This window comes from Bubalus kerabau, chromosome 10 (genome assembly GCF_029407905.1).
Source record: "Bubalus kerabau isolate K-KA32 ecotype Philippines breed swamp buffalo chromosome 10, PCC_UOA_SB_1v2, whole genome shotgun sequence".
NCBI lineage: Eukaryota > Metazoa > Chordata > Mammalia > Artiodactyla > Bovidae > Bubalus > Bubalus kerabau.
Genome location: NC_073633.1, coordinates 57,381,602 through 57,399,165, shown reverse-complemented (window position 1 = coordinate 57,399,165; position 17,564 = coordinate 57,381,602). Strand labels below are relative to the sequence as shown.

The following is a 17,564-nucleotide window of genomic DNA, read 5'->3' as shown; positions in this document are numbered from 1 at the left end:
TTGCGTCCCCTGCATTGCCAGGTGGATTCTTTACCACTAGTGCCACCTGGGAATTTGAATAGCTGCATAGTACTCAACCAAGAGTATCATCATAATTTAACCTCTGCTATTGGACCTCAAGAGGTTTTCAACTTTTTGGCTATTATAAATAGAAATCAATTAACATCCTTGTTCCTAAAACCTCTTTCACAGCCCTGAAGTTTAATTCAGGTCAAATTCCTAGAAAAGAGTTTCAAAAATTGGCTCAACTTGCCAAATTACCTTCCTAGAATATTTCCCAGATTGCAAATGAGATGTGTGTGGTGTGTATGAAGAAACTGCAAAACTTTACTGAGAGCAGTGATTATTTTGAATATGTCCATTTATTATTAGTAGTAATTAACTGTTGAACAAATTGATTCAGTAACTCCAGATAGGAGCTGGCAGATGGGAGTGTGGAGGAAATGGCACTCTCCTACATTACTGGTACAAGTATTGACTCATACAGATACTCCAGGAAGGTAATGCATTGTGCTCCTGAGTAGGATGAATATATGCCATGAAGCTGTCAGTTTCTCCCCAAATAATTTGCAAATCGAATCCAATGACAACAAGGAAGAGTTTGCTTAAGTGATTCTAAAAGTTATCTGCAAGAGTTTGCTGTAGAGTTTGCCTAAATGATTCTAAAAGCTATCTGGAAGAACGAGTAAGAGAAATATGGTCAAAGAAGAATGAGGGGAGGGGCTCTCATCACATTTGTCAGAAGCAGCAGTAGTTGAAGCCATGGCCATGCAGATCCAAGTACAGTCCCTTCTCACATGTGCCAAGCTTCTCTTCTACTCACATTCGCTGATGGCAAAAGTTTTTCTCATCAGCTGATAAAACTGTGTGGAACTCAAGGTTGTAGCGAACACTTCATTCCTTACCTTTAAGTAAGAACAGAAAGAAATCCAAGTGTAAGTTTGTTATTTTCCACAAGGCCTTACTTTCTGTGGGGAAGAGCCCCCACTTGTAACTAGTTATGCTATAATTGGGTCTAATTTCCTCTCTCTTATCTTGTAGCTTATTTAATACGATAAAAACAGCTATGTTTATGTTGTACGTTTAACTTTTTAATGAACTTTGTAGTACACTCGCAGGCCTGGGAGGCACAACCATAGCTCCAGATGGAGACTGAAACTATGAGAATTCTTGTGACTGTCCAAGGGGGATCTGTGGGTGTACTCTGGCCGCTGTTGGCTCTATTTGAGCCTGCTGATTTAAAGATGGGAAAGCGGAGCTGTTTGTGTCCCCAAACCCAGATATTTTAAATACCAGGGATTAGACTCTATCCCTGGCTTCTCTTGTTTAAAACATGGTCCTCTGAGAACACGTGGTCACTGTCTATAAAAACATAAGTTCATTTGCTTAAACCCATCTGTGGGAAACTTTCCCATATAGTGCTGTTCCACAGGCCTTTCCATTTAAAGAGTAATTTGAAAGAAGAACACCAACAACACATATACAGAGAGAGAGAGACCCACCCCCCCCACCCCCACACAGATGCTCACATACAGTCAAGTCAACCCAGTTGGTATTGACACCCAAGCCCTCTGAGTTCAAAGCAAGAGCCACCTCAGAGTTCCCACCATCTAAAGAGGACTTTGGCTTTTTCCTTTGAAGTGTTTCCTTTGAAGGTCAAGGTAAAGGGGCCATGTTGACTCAAGAAATTGCTAATCTATAGAAAGATGTGGCCTCTGCTCCATCACACATTTGTAATGTTCACATGAGGTTAACAAAACAAATGGTTTTGACTGAAATGCGTGAGCTTGGACCAGCCTTTCTACTCAAACTGTCCCCATCATAGGAACGTTTTATCAGGATAAGGTGAGAACCAGGAGAACCAAGAATGCACCAGGATCTCAAGTAAGTTATTGAATTTAATAACTTCAAGTGTCTTAAATCTGTGGTCATCCAGTCAGAAGTGAAAGTGAAAAGTGAAAATGTTAATCACTCAGTCATGTCCGACCCTTTGTGACCCCATGGACTGTTACCTGCCAGGTTCCTCTGTCCATGAAATTCTCCAGACAGGAATACTGGAGTGGGTTGCCATTTCCTTCTCAAGGGGATCTTCCAACCCAGGGATCAAACCGACGTCTCCTGCATTGCAGGCAAATTCCTTACCATATGAACCACCAGGGAAGCTCACTTAGCAATTGGCTACTGTTTACCAAGATGAGACTGGAATAGGAGGACCTGGATCAGATCAAACTCCCAACTCCTCTGTCCCTTATTAAGCAGTGTCATTCCTGACATGTCTCTTCAGTTTTTCTTCTTTATCTGCCTCAGACTTATTTTCTGAAAACTTTCCTAGGACAAGCTGAAAAATTAAAATGTGCTGAGAAACTTTGAGTATAGAACCCAGATGTAGGTAGGACTTACAAGCTGAATTCTAAGAGGCAGCTACCTTGGTGCATAAGAGAAACTCCATCACTGGGATAGGCTGAGCCTGGGCAGAATTTTACCAGTGTAAGTGACTGGGTAGCAAATAGTCTAAACTCTTATACTCCAAAACCCCCTCTATGATGCAACAAGCATCACTAGGCTCTTTGCACCAGATGTATCATTCATTTTGGCTTCTCTGGTATCTAGCATTGGTCCAGGCATAGTGCTAGTTGAATTCAGTTCATCAGGGAATTCAACGTGTTCTCTCTACACTCATCCCTGCCCTATTTACACACAGATATTTGGTCTAAATTGTGAGCATGTATCATAAACTAAATCTAAAAGCACTTCTCCATGTGGAGAAAATGAGTTGTTTGGTAGAGTCAAAAAAATGCGAATATCAGATAACTAAGAAACTGATCAAATGTTTTGTTTTGAGATCGATGCAGGTAGCAACTCCTCCCCACCACCCCCAAGCCCACCCCTGCACTAATAAGGTCACTCATGGAATTTGGAATGGATGTTGCATGTGCCAGCCACCAAATGGCCTGCCTCAGAGCCCCAAAGGGTCCTATGTTTGGATAGAGTCACTCCAGCCTCTCTGTTGATGTTTATCTCAAGTCTTCATTCAAGGGAGCTCTTCCATCACTTTTTCCTCCCGAGGAAATACCACCCAGAGAGCTGAGATCAACAACAGAGAGTGTAAGGTGGTTGGGGATAGGCTGTATTAGTTTAACAAGGTAAAAGAACAGGCATGCTTGGAGCTAGAATAGTGATTTTGGCTACCCCAAGATAGGATTTTACTTATAAATATAAATATATATATATATATATAATACTGCTAAGTCGCTTCAGTCGTGTCCAACTCTGTGTGACCCCATGGACTGCAGCCTACCAGGCTCCTCCATCCATGGGATTTTCCAGGCAAGAGTACTGGAGTGGGTTGCCATTGCCTTCTCCTATATATATATATATTTATATAGGTATACATATAAATAATATATATACACACACACATATATACACCCACATATAAGTCCATCAAATCTATCATATATCCATGTCAGGTATTCCTATATCTGGATTACTCATATAGGGTATATATTACATTTTAACAGCTATGTTGCTACTGGGCCAAAAAAGAGCCTGTTTTCCCCATATACATAACATTATATCTTTCCAAAGTACTAAGTTCACTGAATCATCATCAAACCGTATAAAATGGGAGGGTGAAAAATAATTCCTATGTGAAGGTAACCTACATGGCCAGGTCACTGTGGAAGACTGAATATCTCCTTATCCAGGACTGGGACTGGCTCAACCCCAACCTGGATGCTCTCCCCAGCCCCTTTGTGGTCTAGATCATAGAGGAGGGTCAAGAATGCTCTTTGTCCCATCCTTCCAGATGGTCTTCTAAGTGGGCGGTAGGCTTGTCACCCTGCAGCCCTTCAGGCCATCATATGAATGCAGGTCCCTACATAGATACCCTTAGGAAACCGGTCAGGAGAAGGTTGCTGTCATCCAAGTGTGGACCCTGGATGTGCCAGTGATGCATCCACCATTTGGTCACCTCAAAAGATGTTGGTTCAGCTGCTTTGGGAGGGATGGGAATGATATTTGGAGATGTAGGACCAGAGTCCCAGATTGTTTCTGAGGCCTGGCTTGATAATTGTGATTAATTGAGGAGATGGAGGCGGAACAGTTCTGTGGGAATGAAAGGAACTGATGTCTTTGAGACCCAGGAGGGCTGAACCATGACTTCTGTTGACACTCAGCAGTGGCTCAAACTTTCAGAACAAAGGGTTGCCGAGAGGTGCTTTATGTTCATTTCCCCTTCAGTCTATTTTCCGTATCACTACCAGAAGCAAACCAGACATTCTCAGTATGACCTTGATCAGACTTCTTCAATGGGCAGAATGTTAATAGGAGTTTTCTTTAGGTAGTAGAATGCTAGATGGTTTCTTTCCCCCTTCTTTTCATTTCTGTTTTTTGTTTTTTCATATTGTCTGTGAAAAACAAGTATTCTTTTAGGCCCCTTTAAATGCATTGGTTTCTGTGATTGTAGTTTTCATTCTGTCTGCCCTCTGAGGGATAAGAATAAGAGGCTTATGGAAGTTTCCTGATGGGAGAGACTGACTGTGGGGGGGAACTAGGTCTTGTTCTGATGCATGGGGCTGTGCTCAGTAAATCTTTAATCCAATTTTCTGTTGATGGGCGGGGTTGTGTTCCCTCCCTGTTGTTTGACCCGAGACCAAACTGTGGTGGAGGTAATGAAGATAATGGCGACCTCTTCAAAAGGTCCCGTGCATACACTGCCATACTCAGTGCCCCCGACCCTGTAGCAGACCACCGCCAACCCATGCCTTCGCCGGAGACTCCTGGACACTCACAGGCAAGTCTGAGTCAGTCTCTTGTGGGGTCACTGCTCCTTTCATTTCATGCACAGATGGGCTCGATAAAGGACAGAAATGGTATGGACCTAACAGAAGCGGAAGATATTAAGAAGAAGTGGCAAGAATACACAGAGGAACTATACAAAAAAGATCTTCATGACCCAGATAACCACAATGGTGTGATCACTCACCTAGAGCCAGACATCCTAGAAGGCAAAGTCAAGTGGGCTTTAGGAAGTATCACTATGAACAAAGCTAGTGGAGGTGATGGAATTCTAACTGAGCTATTTCAAGTCCTAAAAGATGATGCTGTGAAAGTGCTGCACTCAATATGCCAGCAAATTTGGAAAACTCAGCAATGGCCACAGGACTGGAAAAGGTCGGTTTTCATTCCAATCCCTAAGAAAGGCAATGCCAAAGAATGCTCAAACTACCACACAATTGCACTCATCTCACATGCTAGTAAAGGAATGCTCAAAATTTTTCAAGCCAGGCTTCAACAGTATGTGAACCGTGAACTTCCAGATGTTCAAGCTGGTTTTAGAAAAGGCAGAGGAACCAGAGATCAAATTGCTAACATCCACTGGATCACTGAAAAGGCAAGAAAGTTCCAGAAAAACATCTACTTTTGCTTTATGGACCATACCAAAGATTTTGACTGTGTGGATCACAACAAAATGTGGAAAATTCTTCAAGAGATGGGAATACCAGATCACCTGACCTGCCTCCTGAGAAATCTGTATGCAGGTCAAGAAGCAACAGTTAGAACCAGACATGGAACAACAGACTGGTTCCAAATCGGGAAAGGAGTATGTTAAGGCTGTATATTGTCACCCTGCTTATTGAACTTATATGCAGAGTACATCATGAGAAATGCTAGGCTGGATGAAGCACAAGCTGGAATCAAGATTGCCGGAAGAAATATCAATAATCTCAGATATGCAGATGACACCACCCTTTTGGCAGAAAGTGAAGAACTAAAGAGCCTCTTGATGGAAGTGAAAGAGGAGAGTGAAAAAACTGGCTTAAAATTCAACATTCAGAAAACTAAGATCATGGCATCAGGTCCCATCACTTCATGGCAAATAGATGGAGAAACAATGGAAACAGTGAGAGACTTTATTTTCCTGGGCTCCAAAATCACTGCAGATGGTGACTGCATCCATGAAATTAAAAGACACTTGCTCTTTGGAAGAAAAGCTACGACCAATCTAGACAACATATGAAAAAGCAGAGACATTACTTTGCCAAGAAAGGTCCGTCTAGTCAAGGCTATGGTTTTTCCAGTAGTCATGTATGGATGTGAGAGTTGGACTATAAAGAAAGCTGAGCACTAAAGAATTGATACTTTTGAACTGGGGTGTTGGAAAAGACTCTTGAGAGTCCCTTGGACTGCAAGGAGATCTAATCAGTCAATCCTAAAGGAAATCAGTCCTGAATATTCATTGGAAGGACTGATGTTGAAGTTGAAACTCCAATATTTTGGCCACCTGATGTGAAAAACTGACTCATTTGAAAAGACCCTGATGCCGGGAAAGATTGAAGGCAGGAAGAGAAGGGGATGACAGAGGATGAGATGGTTGGATGGCATCACTGACTGGATAGATATGAGTTTGAGCAAGCTTGAAGAATTGGTGATGGACAGGGTGGCCTGGTGTGCTCAGTCCATGGGGTCACAAAGAGTCAGACATGACTGAGTGACTGAACTGAACTGAACTGAATCTAGTTGAGTTATCTCAAGAACATAGGAAGTTTCCAACATAAGAAAATTAATTTAGCATATTAATCTTTAAACACACTCCAGGTTGGTTAAATTTAAAATCAAGAAGAATAATTAAATAGAATTAGACATCTATTTCCCTAAACGATGAAAAGTACCAATTCTAAAAGGACTAATTAGCATTACAGATATGAAAACTATTTTTGGAAATATTAATGAATTTCCCTTTAGAGTCCTGTCCCCCTGGGAACAGTCTACCTCCTAAACCAGAAGATGGATGTTTGATTTCTACACCTGGACAGAGAAGTGCTCCAGAGTCTTTCTTTTCTTTCCTTTTGGTATAAAAGGAATCCAGCCAGGCTGGCTGTTCTCAGAATTCTCCCACAGAATGACAGCTGGGCCATGGGATGATGCTCTTTGATAGGAGATGACAGGGTAAGTAAAAGCTTACGTTTCCAACTCAAGGATGTGGAAGGAAGAAAGAGGGAAGAGGGGAGACAGTTTGAAAGTGTGGGAGGTTAGAGACCTGTGCTCTAGCCTCTCCTTTTTGGCTTTGAAGGCTGGGATGAGAGAAGCAGGGATTGAGTTGTGTGAGGGGCCTGAGGACTCTTGTTTTGGCCTCTGGAGGCAGCTGCCTGCAGGTGGTTCCTTCCTTTACCAACACAGGAGAGGGAACCCTGGCTCAGCACACCCTGGGAGATGGTAGAGGCTCTCTTAGGGAAGAATCTGGACAGAGTGGAATTGAGAGCCATGGATCCTGCCAGGGACCCCCTCTGGGTGACTATAGCAGAGCTAGAGGAGCCACATGCAACTCAGGGTCTAGAGGTTCTAAGGCTGATGGTTGTTGGGTCATCAGACTCTGATCAAGCCATCAAAGCAACCAGTCACAGCCCTCACCTGCCAATATCTGCAAGATTGGCAGTGACCAGGGAGAAGAGGGGGAGAAGGCAATGGCACCCCACTCCAGTACTCTTGCCTGGAAAATCCCATGGAAGGAGGAGCCTGGAAGGCTGCAGTCCATGGGGTCGTGCAGAGTCAGATGGCCTAAGCCACTTCACTTTCACTTTTCACTTTCATGCACTGGAGAAGGAAATGGCAACCCACTCCGGTGTTCTTGCCTGGAGAAACCCAGGGACCGGGGAGCCTGGTGGGCTGCCGTCTATGGGGTCACACAGAGTCGGACTTAGCAGCAGCAGCAACATTGTGTCTAGTGGTAAGATATGAGTTACTCCCATGAAAGAGATCATTTTAACACTTTTATTTAACACTTTAAAAATCTGTGGATAGTACAATAGAGCATTAAATAAAAAGAGATGTGATTGTAAAGGAGAAGATACAACTACTGTTATTCGTCAGTCAGATGATACCCTTCAAAACAGAAGAGAATCAGCAGAAAATCATTTAGAGTGGTGGATTCCAAAATTTATCTGCAAACTGGAATCGACAGGGGAATGTCAAGCTCCGAAGCTCGAGCAGAGCCCCACCACACAGAATGGGGTTTACTTGGTCTGGGGTGTGGCCTGGGCTTGAGAATTTTTAAAGATCCATAGGTGATTCTAACATGCAGACAAGTTTGGTAATGACTGCTTATAATTAAAAAGCAAGCCCAGTAGATAGGCTGCATTGAAGAGAAATATACAAAAATGAATTCTTTCCTATCCCAGAAACAGAAGATAGAATCAAAAAAAAGGATCCCACTTACAATAGCGAACATGGAAGATACCTGAGAATTGTTTTAGCAAGAAAAATGTGCAAAGTGAGTTATAACATTTGCACTAGGAGACATAAAAGCAGACTTGAAAAAACTGAGAGACATAGTGTGTTCCCAGATTAATTAACAGGTATAATGAAGTTTCCAGAAGGATTAGGAAGAGAGCAATTAAAAAATGGAATCTTAACTTTAGCATTTAAGTAAATGTATATTTAAAAAGCTAAAACGATTTGAAAAATAAGAGAATATCTGCCTTACAAGGTATTAAAGTGGATTTGTAAATTGCTTCTTTCTGGTCCAAGCATAAAAAGATGAATGGAACAGAACACAGTTCAGAAAGTGACTCTAGAATGTCTGGGAGCTTATATAGGCTGCATAAAGTATGATAATTCAGTGGAGAAAAAAAATATGATTAAATAAGAGGTGTCATGCAAACTGATGAACTACTCAAATTTAATGTTGAATTTTTCCACTCATCAGATGTTCAATAAATTAAGGAATATTAAAAAATAAAGTCAGAAAACTAGAAGAAAATATAGGTAAATGTTATTGATATGACTGGAAGGTTTTTTAATCCCAAAAGTAATGGGGAAAAGTTATAGGGCCTAGAAAAAATTACACACAAATTCAAAAATCAGTATGTCAGAAGAAATAAAACTAAAAGGATTAACTGGAAGAAACATTTGCAGCGAATGACAAAGAATATCCTTAATTCTTAAAAAGCTCTTAAAGTCTCAAAATGAAAATTGAAAGGTGAACACTATTAAAAATATTTATAGATATGGATATTTATAAAATATATAATTCTATAATATATAAATATATATAATTAAAATATAATAAAGTATATTATAATTTAATAAAAATACTTATAGATACTGAAAATATTTGCAGCTTCACTAGTAATCTAAGAAATGCAGATTCTAACAATAAATACCATTTACTTATGTAATTGGAAAGATTAAGAAAAAATTTTACTCATTGCAGGGCAGGGTTTTGTGAGACAGCCAGATAAACCCTGATGGGATTGTAGGTTGATCTTAGCTTTCTGGAACTCGAATCAGCAATGTATACCTAGAATCTTAGATGTTTCTTTTCTTTGACATACAATCCCTACAGTCAATACGCTATACTTTGCAAACAGGGAAGGATTTACATCCAAGAATAGTCTGAAAGACATTATTTGTGATAAACTGGGACCCACCTAAATGTTTAGCACTGGGGAAATAATTATGATACATCCATATGGTGGAATACTGTACAACATACACATTACTTTTGCCATCAGACAAAACTACTTAACACAACTTTTACAAATAAAACAAAGACATGCTAAAATTTCAGTGGTGATTCGTGTACTTTTTCTAATTTTTAATGATTAACACAAATTTTTGATTTTATAAAGTGTTAGTGTTTAGGATCAAGAATAAAAAGAAATAAAAGAAATAAGGCCAATCACTAATACTGTGAAAAACCTCTACTTATAAAAGTATCAGGCCTCCCTGGTGTTCTAGTGGTTGAGAATCCGCTTGCTAATGCAGGGGGCATGGGTTCAGTCCCTGGTCAGGAAGATCCCACATGTCCTGGGGCAACTAAGTCCAAGCGACACAGCTTCTAAAGCTCGCTCGTCCTGTAGACCATGCTCTGAAACAAGAGAAATCACCACAATGAGAAGATGGTGCACAGCAAAGAAAACTCAGTACAGCCAAGCAAATAAACCAAAAATCAGAATCAATAGATTGATGAGAAAAGACAAAATAATTTGCATAAAAGAAAGTTAATGTTGTACAGATTAAAAGTTATTCATATTCAACTTTGCAGGTAATAAAAAAATTCAAATTAAACCAAGTCAAGGCACCAATTCATGACTAAATTTAAATTAAAAAAATTATTTTCAGTGTTGAACAGATTACAGTGTAGTTATAGTCTCAAAGGATCAGGTTAGTATAAATTAATCCAACAGCTATATAAAAGTTTGGTTCTACACAAGACTGGTAATAATGTTCATATTCTTTGAAAAATTGAATTTCATTTTGGAATGCTTCTAAGGAAATTATTCAATAGAGAAAAGATAAATCTCTCTACTGCAATTTTACTTAAAATATTAAATTGGAATGTATAGTTAAGAGCAAGATACATCATGGTACAATCTGATAAACTCTTGTTGTGAAAATAAAAGAGTGGGAAATATATGCAGACGGCAAACCTTAGGCAGGCCTATGTCACTAAAAAATAGAAACTAAGAAGGAGGGCAAGAATGTGTTAGGGAGGTGACATTATGAGTAATTTTTTTTGTAATTTCATCTTGATATAACACGGTCCTTGACAATGCACAAAAATTAGAGGGAAGAAGTATCATGGGGATAAAGTGGGAAATGATATTTATGCATAATTATTATACAATTTTTATGTATACACTCGGAGAAGGCGATGGCACCCCACTCCAGTACTCTTGCCTGGAAAATCCCATGGACGGAGGAGCCTGGTAGGCTGCAGTCCATGGGGTCGCTAAGAGTCGGACATGACTGAGCGACTTCCCTTTCACTTTTCACTTTCATGCATTGGAGAAGGAAATGGCAACCCACTCCAGTGTTCTTGCCTGGAGAATCCCAGAGGTAGGGGAGCCTGGTGGGCTGCCGTCTATGGGGTCGCACAGAGTCGGACACAACTGAAGCGACTTAGCAGCAGCAGCAGCAGCATCTATACACTTAATCGGTTGGTGACAGGGGCCTTCTTACGTATACACCTGTCAAAAAGGAATTATCCTTCTTTTCTTAAATGAGCCAAACAGTAGCCTTAAGAGGCAAATAACTTGTTTGAGATTACAGTCAAATTCTGGAATGAAAATTTCATCTCACTTGACTCCATGATGCCACCTGCCTCTGAATGTGTACGTGCTACTGGTTGCTAACCTTTATGAGTCACAAACCTTGTTAAGCATGATGATAACTATGAACCATTTTTCCCAGAAAAATATCACAAGACACAATTTGCATATTCGCCACCTTCTAATAGGATCATCCAACACCACAGTTTATGCCTATTGTTCTGCAATAGTTAACAGAGCCACCTTTCACTTTCAAAATTGTTCTGATTGGGACTACAGATTCTTTGGCTTTGTTTAGATTTAGGCCAGACATATTTTTTCCTTTGTTCCCTTACCCACAGTCTCACCAATTAAGGTGACCCTTAAATGTTACCACTAGTGTGACTTCTTTAAATAAAGCAACCAAAATGGAGCATTTCTTCACCTACAGCGTAAGCAAGACACTCCTGTTCCAGTGATCAACCATCTGCCATCAGCCAACACCTCAGCTTGTACTATGCAAGTAGCTCACCCTGGGAAGTTGAAAGCAGATCCCAGAAAAAACTAGGCAGTAGGCAGTGGGATAGGTTTTGGTTGAGTAAGGGAAAGTTCTGGGCATATGTGCAACCTCTGGTCAGGACTCAGTAGCTGCTGCCACAGACCCTGGGACCCCAAATACCCGGTGAGGATTAGGAGAAGGTGGGTCCTAAGATGACAGGGCAAGCAATATGGCACTTAGAGAAGGTCATCCAGCAAAGGGGAAAGTCTTCAGATATCCCCATCAAGCTCCATGGCCATGCTTAGTCTCCCTCCAAAGTAGTCTCTCTAAAGATATTTAGGCAAACACCAAAGCCAGCACCACAATCCACTGACATGGGAAGGGGTCTGGAGCATCAAACGGAGAGTTCCAGTCCCTGAAGAGCCAGCACCCAGTATCCTCAAGCTTGCTGGGTTGGCAGCAGACGGGTCTAACATCTCCCCTCCACAAAGCAGTCCCCAGGACGTGTGGCTGCTGAGATTCCCACACGAACAAGACAGATAAGCATCTTGTTCCTCACAATTCTCTCAAATGCTAAATACCAGGGTCAACAGCAGAGAACAGGGGTTCAGGGAGATCTGTAGGACCAGATCTACATCATTTGTCCACATCAGAAAAAGCAGAAGAAACAGATTAGATACTGGCTTCAGAGGAATTGTGGCCATTGCTGGGGAGCCTCCCTGTTCTCTTCAGGCTGTTTTCAGAAAGATGTTGTCGAGGTGAGCTTCCTGCTTGAAACCCAAAGGAAACTGGGGGAAACCATGAAAGATACTACTGAGAAGCACTGTCTCCAGGGAGTATGTAGAACATCATAAGGGGAAAGCATATATTGAGGAAAATGCCTATTTCTCTTTGATTCCATTTGTCCAAATCAAATCTTCTTAATCTGGGATCTGTGGCCTCACATGAGAAAACAAAATGCTTATTTTCCTTAACTTTCTCATGAAACTTGCCATTTCCTTCCATAAATATGGCTAAACAACCACAGTAGTATGAACAGTACCTGTGAGTTTATCACTAACTGAAATCAAGGCTACTTTCATGCCATGTTCTGGTTATTACAAATATTTCTAAGTATCATTTATGCCCATTAATTTTTGAGGATTACAGTTTCTAGGTCTGCTGCTAGGTTTTTTTTTTTTTTTTTTTGGTAAACCATAAAGGCTACCCATATGATACTCTCAGAAATTTGTCTTTTCAGAATGAATATTTTAGTAACTATTCCAGTATAGTTGATTTCCTTTATCATGCTACATATTTTAATTTATATATTTAAGAACATTATTCTGAGAAGGAGTTCATGGGCTTCACCATACTTCCAAACAGGTTCATGGCCTAAGTAGCGAGGAACCCCTGGAAAGTAAAAACATCAGGCAAGTCAGTTTACTTGCCCTGGAGGAGGGCACGGCAACCCGCTCCAGTATTCCTGCCTGGAGAATCCCACGGACAGAGAAAGCTGGCAGGCCGCAGTCCATTGCGTCCCGCAGAGTTGATACACCTGAAGCTACAGGACACACATACTCAGTTTTTCAGTGTGAGTTGCCCCAGTGGGAGTTATGTAATATTTCTATTGTGAATTGATAAGTAATTGTGGAAAAGTGACTAAGCCATATCCTGTTAGGCGGTGTTCAACAGATGCCTCCAGAGAATCTATTTGATAATATTCCAGCTTCACCTTATTTTGAGAACTCCTTTCCTTGCACTAATGTGAATTCTTTTACTGTTTGGGCTGTATATCTTATAGTCCCAAGAAATATGGGACTACTTCTAGTCCTTGGACCTGACAAACATCTTAGATTTGAGGATGTTCATTTCTTCCCAGTCTGCTCCTTCTATTCCCACCCCACCATAGGAAGTGGTAGTACATGAGGATTACTTATATTTTGGAAGTGATTGCACAAGGTGATGAGCAAATACCCTAGGCACAGACTTTCAGAGCTAGAAGGAATATGGAAAGAGTTCAGCTATCCAGTCATCTCATCTTCTGTCATCCCCTTCTCCTCTTACCCCCAATCCCTCCCAGCATCAGAGTCTTTTCCAATGAGTCAACTCTTGCATAGCATGTTATAGGCTATTGTGCTTTATATAACTTATTTCCCTATATAATTTACTTGTATCTTCTGATTTAATTTATAGAACTTCCTGAAGTAGTTATTAATATATACATTTTACCAAAGTGGAAAGTGAGGCACAAGGAAGTAAGGACATTGAGAGAGTAGTGATAAAGTTCAAGTCTGAATTCAGCTGTTCTCATACCTCGTGCCCTTAACCATGCTAACTTGCCTCCCTTAGATTTGGAAATCTTCTCCAATGTCTGATATGTATAAAAGCAAAGTAGAATTGAAGAATATTATCTATGTAATGCTATGGTTAAAAAAGTTGCTAAAGAAATAAAAGCCCAAGCTTAGACAGTTGTAATGGGATTATTGCCCATTTAAAAAGAATTGACTATAGGTATACCTTGGACTGCAAGGAGATCCAACCAGTCCATTCTGAAGGAGATCAGCCCTGGGATTTCTTTGGAAGGAATGATGCTAAAGCTGAAACTCCAGTACTTTAGCCACCTCATGCGAAGAGTTGACTCATTGGAAAAGACTCTGATGCTGGGAGGGATTGGGGGTAGGAGGAGAAGGGGACGACAGAAGATGAGATGGCTGGATGGCATCACTGACTCGATGGACATGAGTCTGAGTGAACTCCGGGAGTTGGTGATGGACAGGGAGGCCTGGCGTACTGCGATTCATGGGGTCGCAAAGAGTCGGACACGACTGAGCAACTAAACTGAACTGAACTGATATCTTAAATGCTAAACTCTTTGCTCAAATAAACTTGACAAAGGAAGTCTTAGGGACAGAAGTTAGATTCAGATTAAAAGTTAGAAAGTGATCTTAAAAGTTTCCAAAGGGGAAGAAAAAAAAAAAAAGATAAACCTCTTAAACACAGGTCACCCAATTCAACCCAAACTAAAAACCATTAGGTTTATCTCCTTTCACACTCCACCTTCAGGCAAACACCAATTATTGGATGAAACAGTCTTTGGAAAATTCCTGTTCCATGTAAGTCCACACTTACCAAATAGATTTAATCAAATCACAGGACATATATAAAGAATGCAGTTTGAAGTAGATGAAAATCTTATAGTTTCCAACAGTGAAATTTTTGCAATCTCCACCCCCTGCTCTCAAATCTACAAGGATATTTGAATTTGGCTAATTGCATATGGTGAATCTGCTATTATATCTAGTTCAGGAGTTGCTCTCCCAGAAGGTTTTTAATAGGTTTTCTCTGAGCTCTGGGCTAGGCTGCAAAGATGAGGGGCAGTGCACTCACTCGTCTCTCTCCCTTGCCTTGTCTGTGCTTGAGTCCTAACACATGCGGGTTTCGATTAGACAGTGACAGACGGATATGCATGCTCCATGTCTGAGGGTCACTGTAGTGGTAAATCCTACTGGGCATCAAGTGGGGGTACCCTGCCTCTAGGTGTGCCAGTCCTCCTCCTTCCTTTTCCTTCTCCCCCCACCTCATGGCAGGGACTGTACCTAAACTTGCCTTTGTTGCCCAGTCTCAGCTTGGTGCCTGGACTTGATTAGGAGTGAGCTGCACTCAAGAGTTTCCTGTAGTTCATTTTGTTGTTGTTATTGTTGTTGTTCAATCTCTAAGTCGTGTCTGACTCTTTTGTGACCCCAGGGACTGTACCCTGCCAGGCTCCTCTGTCCATGGACTTCTCCAGGCAAGAATACTAGAGTGGGTTAGTCAGTTCCTTCTCCAGGGCATCTTCCCAACCCAGGTATGGAACCTGCATCTTCTGCACTGGCAGGCGGATTCTTTACCCACCCTAATACACACTGGAAGAAATAAGGCAAGATGCATCTGACCTGTTCATCAAAGGGTCTACAGTTAAGGTCACAATGGAAACTAAGGTTACCCAGAATGTAGTACACCAAAAGAACCAAAAACACTGTTATTGGATCTTTTGTCTGGACTTAGTAAGTTGCCTGGAGAATCCCAGGGACAGGGCAGCCTGGTGGGCTGCCGTCTATGGGGTCGCACAGAGTCGGACATGACTGAAGTGACTTAGCAGCAGCAGCAGCAGTAAGTTAAGATAAAATGAGAATGTATAAAGTCATACTGTGACTTGAATTATGTACCACTGACTCCTTAGTCACTGAAACATCATATTGACCGTCATACACAGCCCTGACTACAGTACAATTGTGATATCATCTTGGCTCCTTCCTATTAGATTATTGGTGAAACCTTATCAAAAACTCACTGGGAGGGTGTTTCTCCTCGACTTCAGCTTTCTGATGAGTAAGGAAAGCTTGGAAGGAAAAGGAATCATGGACTACTCTATCTTTACTTTCAGTGTCATCATTTTCAGCAGAAGCAGTTGGCTAATCCAGGGAAGAAGCATGAACAAGAATATAATAGTGTTCCTCAATCATTTTTTTTCAAAGAACACTACTATCTTTTTTGTTTGAAGCAAGTTCTGGTTATTGGGGCTATCAGCACAATAATTAATCAGTCATACGGTTACACGTTTAGGGCTTCCCTGTTGGCTCGGTGATAAAGAATCTGTTAGCTATGCAGGAGACCTGGCTTTGATCCCTGGGTTGGGAAGATCCCCTGGAGGAGGGCATGGCAACCCACTCCAGTATTCTTGCCTGGAGAATCCCAAGGACAGAGGAGACTGGCCGGCTATAGTTCATGGGGTCACAGAGAGTCAGACACAACTGAAGTGACTAAGCAGCAGCAGCTGGGTAACATGTTTACCATGGACCCCCCACTCCAGACTCATTGTGGGGTCAGATTTCCATACTGGGAGGGCAGGGCACCACACTAATGCAAACAGGAAGTCAACGGGTGCAGACGTGCATGTAAGGTATCTTCTCTGCTTGTTTGCATGCTCCATCCACTCACTGGACTTCATCCAATACGTACAACACAAAAGAAAATATTTAAGAACTTGAACATGGCAACAGTAGATCATTCAACCAAGCTCATGGTCCTTCTGAGCGTGGGACTGCACATGTCACAAACCCAGGAAGCTGGCCCTAACAGAGGCATGGAAGTAGAAGAGTAGATTTCTGGTTTAGGGGACGTTGAAGAATCTTGTTTGTCTTGCACATAAGACAGAAGACAGAAAAACTTAGAGAAAGAAACTGGACCAGATTCTAGAAAGCTTTGAATGCTATAGCCAGAAGTTCGGGCTTTATTTTGTATGCAGCGATAGGGATGGACGTTTCAAGTGAAAGAGTGACATAATCTGGAGTGGCTTTATGGAAAGGATGATGGCAGCAACTTGTAATGTGCATCAGAGAAGGTGACATTGTTAAGTGGGAAGGCACTGGCCCTGAAGTCATCCTGACAGTGTAGATGAGGACTGGAATAGAGGCTGTGGCTGGGAGTCAGGAGAGGGGCTCCAGACAAAGACATACTTCGAGATTCAATCTAGAGCTGTCTTTCTGCACTACTTGTCTGGTTTTGTTTTCAAACTTAAAAGTTTATTTTAAAAATAAGGCTTACTTCTCCCTTTGGAATTCTGAAGTTTCACATGTCTACGGAAAAATTACTTGGGTTTCAGAAATTTACTTTGGAAGCTTAAGGCTGTCAATCAATTTAGAAACTATGCCCGGAGTCCTGGTGACTCTCAGAGCTGCCCACCCTGGAAGCAGTGCTAAGAAGGTCCCAGTCCCTGAGATGTTAGAAAACCATACTTTACGTAAGGAGGATTTAAAAGTCTTCCACCCTAAATAAATTCCTTTTGTCTATTTCAGACCATATGGAAATGATGTAGTGAGGGTAAAATAAAAAATCTAACGGAAAACATCCTTTCTGGAATGAGAGGATTAAGCTCTACCTTCAGCTAGTCTTATCAGACCTCTGGAGGTGAACCTGTGAAGAGGGATCCTCAGCAGCTCACAGGGGGCAGAGTTACATTCTGGCGAGCTATGTGTAAGCTAGTTAAATGGAATTTGGCCCTGATCTAACTA

At 41.4% G+C, this 17,564-nt stretch overlaps 1 long non-coding RNA gene across 12 annotated transcripts in view; it reads right to left on the bottom strand.

Moving 5' to 3' along the window:
• Nucleotides 1-9,586: 9,586 nt before the first annotated feature.
• The window catches only part of LOC129621412 (uncharacterized), a 112,868-nt gene continuing 104,890 nt past the window's right edge, over nt 9,587-17,564 (bottom strand). For all 12 annotated transcript variants that reach the window (XR_008699334.1, XR_008699333.1, XR_008699336.1 and 9 more), the window contains one exon: nt 9,587-9,871. This is a non-coding gene — a long non-coding RNA (uncharacterized LOC129621412). The remainder of the gene's footprint in view (nt 9,872-17,564) is intronic.